Below are 3,560 nucleotides of genomic sequence, written 5' to 3'. Positions count from 1 at the left end.
CTTCATTTTAAATTTTTTAACTTTTCATTTTGAAGCATTTCAAACCCACAGATATATGAAAATACTTCATATAGGTAAGAGTAATTAAATGAGTTTCCTGGACCACCTCAAACAATCACTAAAAGGGAAGTTTCTTCTGTCTGGCACTGTGTTTATTACCAAGCAGTTCCCAGGTACATATATGCATTAATTTTCAGACACAGGATGTGCGTTTCTCATGGTGTTTCAAGGGCATCACTTTTCCCTCTAGGTTTCTTAGCCTCCCAAGATTCATTCATCTCCACTCTCTTTTCTTCCATCTGGTCTCCCTTCTCCCTCTTTGTCATAGTATTGCTATTATCCTCCCACTCCCTAAAATACCACGTGTCTCCCATTATCCTCCCTCTCCTGACATCCTTCCCTCCCACACATCATGGCCTCTTGCATGTCCCTCCCTCCTTTCATCCTTGCCCAATACCTCTACATGCCCCCCAACACCCCCACCCACCCCAGTAACATCTGTTCCCTACTATCCCTCTTTCAGGTTCTTTTTTTTCTTTACCTCCATGTATCCTTTCCCTTTTCCCGGCTCCTGCTGTTACATCAGAATTTATATAGTCACATTGAAAAGATTGGTGCTACAATCTTCAAATGAGGGAGAACATACATCACTTGCTTTTCTGCATGTATGGTACGTCACTTAATGTAAGAATCCCTAGACCCATTCATTTACCTGCAAATTTCATAATTTGATCTTTTCTTACTGCTGAGGAGTCATAACCTAGATTGAGTCAAGTTTAGATTCTCATCCACAGTATTGATCTTTTTGCTGCTTCTTTCACATCCTTGTTTCGCAGGCTATAAATCAGTGGGTTTAGCATGGGGATGACCAATGTGTAAAACACTGCAGAGACCTTCTCCTGTTCCAGAGAATACTGAGAACTTGGCTGGATATAGCTAAAAGTTCCAGACCCATAGAGTAAGGTCACAGCAGTCAGATGTGAGGCACATGTAGAAAAGGCTTTTCATCTGCCCTCAGCCGAGTGGATTCTCATGATTGCAATGATGATACAGATATAAGAGACCATGATGATGAAGAAAGTGAACATGACAGTCACTCCAGAGAAGACCAGAAGTAGCAACTCACTGGTGTGTGCATCAGAGCATGAGAGCTTCAAAAGTGGAGGGATGTCACAGAAGTAGTGATTCACAATACTTGGACCACAGAAGTCCAGCCTGAGCAAACCTACTGTATGTGTCAGGGAATTAAGGAGCCCAATTAAGTAACATACAAGGACCATCTGCGTGCAGACACTTTGGGTCATAATTCCTGTATACAACAAGGGGTTTGCAATGGCCACATAGCGATCATAAGCCACTGTAGAAAGGAGGATGCTATCTGTGGTTGCATATACTAAAAAAAGGAAACTGCAGAATACAGCAAATGAATGTACTGGACTTCTGTTCTGAAAGGAAATTAACCAGCATCTTAGGAGCAAAGACAGTAGAGTAGCAGATGTCACAGAAAGAGAGGTTGCTAAGGAAGAAGTACATTGGTGTATGAAGTTGAGAATTCAACCAGATCAAGGCAATCATCCCCCAATTCCCTAAAAGTGTTATGAGATAGATAAGGCTGAAAAGTAAGAAGAGAAGAACCTGCAAGTTAGGGTTTTCAGTCAAGCCTATGAGAATGAATTCCCTCATACCTGTGTAATTCCAACCTGCCATGCATTTAGATGTTTGCAAGATCATGCCTTCTGGTGAAAAACAGGATTTCCTTCAGTATCTGATTTTCATCATAGCATGAGACATTTAATGTTGATCTGTGGTAGATGAAGACAAAAAATAAGCATCTGCAGTAGAATTCAGTGCTACACGATTCATACACTGTGACATTATTTTCGGCTCTTCATGTTATTTTATTAATTTTAATATTATCTATATAACAAAAGGAAAAAAATATTTATCATTTAATAATACAACTGTCTATTTATGTGGTTCCTTCTGACATACACTGTTTATATGAGCTTCAAGCTGATGGCTGTCTGGTATGATAATTCCCTCATTATTTTATGATTAACTTATTCCATTTTTCATCCTCAGTAAGCTAAAGGCACTGACTCCAACTGTATACCACATCATTCTTTGCAAATTGTGACTCTCATTCCTCTTTGCCTCCTCTTCTGTCTAGACCACCAACTTGGAAGACAAATGATGGTGGCCGTCTATACAGCTGAGTAAGGAGGTAAAGCAGAAAAGATTTCAATTTGGCACTTAGTGTCAATTGATTAACCCAAAAAATAGAATTGTCACTTAAGTTAACAACTCATTGTATAACTCTTTGTTATCTCTTTTTATAACTTTGGCTTCTGTTTTTAAAAATCAAAATTAAGCACTATGTTGGAAAGTCCAATGAACAGTTGACCCATTATGTACTATGTGAAACAACAACACTCAGTCTGGCAGACAGGTTTCACTTCCATGAACTTAAGCTGACAAATAAGTCATAATTTCTGAAGTGAAATATTAATAATTCCAAAGGACATTTTGTCAAATATTTATTATTTAATACTCAGCATAGAAATGTTTGCTAAAAATAAAGCAGTAATCCATGTAAGTGTCACAACTTCATGGAAATCATGATCTGTGGGGGAAATAAATACGACCCATTTTGTTATATAAAATTGAGATAATATTACTAAGAAATAAAAAAATAAGATGTGTATAAGAAAGAAAGATGCTGTTACATCATACATTAGTTGTCTGGTACAAGTATGGAGATTTGCCATAAATCTGTTGTCTTAAATCTCAAATACTTATCTCTGGCATTTGGAAATCAGAAAATCAAGCAAGCTTCTTTGGGTGGAAATCTGAGTGTCTGTGGGGCCACACATCGACAAGAGTAACCCATATCGAAGGACATAGACATTTAGTTTAGATAGACTTGAAATCAGAACAGCACTACAAAGTCTTTTCTTTCCAAGCCCAGTAGAACAGTAGTGAATGGCAGGAATAGTTTATTCTTGCAAAATATATTCTGAGCTGAAATGAATTCAGAATTTTTAATAAGCACTAGTATTGTTAATGAGATGATGGAATAACTAAAGAAACTATTTCTGAAACTATTATATTGGTATCACTATTATTATACTATAATGGAAATAATTCCATAGTAAAAATAGGAATAATACATTTTGGCTCTAAGGTACTCCATTTTAAATTAATTTCTAAAATATTACATTATCTTTATGCACAAGAGAAGATACACAATATAGGTTTAATGTAAATCTATAAGTATCATAGAAATATTGCCCTTTCCCATTATATGAGAAAATGGTTGAATGATAAATAAAGTATGAATGTTATTTCCTGATGTTTGAAATGATGCTCAATTTGTTGAGTATGTAATGGTTTCCCTTAGGTTGAATCAATCAAAGGAAATACCAGACTATTGGGATGAACGTACATTACCTGTTTCTAGACATACTTACAAGAAATCAAATCTCAAAGTAAGCTGAACATCTTAAGACCAAGTTTTCACATTTATTTCAGTAATTATTGGGAGCAGATGACTTATGCTG

At 36.4% G+C, this 3,560-nt stretch overlaps 1 pseudogene; it reads right to left on the bottom strand.

Moving 5' to 3' along the window:
- Positions 1–776: 776 nt before the first annotated feature.
- LOC103735744 lies at positions 777–1,707 on the bottom strand (annotated as a pseudogene).
- Between the last annotated feature and the right edge of the window lie 1,853 nt (positions 1,708–3,560).

Source organism: Nannospalax galili, unplaced genomic scaffold (assembly GCF_000622305.1).
Source record: "Nannospalax galili isolate Female #2095 unplaced genomic scaffold, S.galili_v1.0 scaffold1417, whole genome shotgun sequence".
NCBI lineage: Eukaryota > Metazoa > Chordata > Mammalia > Rodentia > Spalacidae > Nannospalax > Nannospalax galili.
This window is presented reverse-complemented; position numbering and strand designations above follow the sequence as displayed.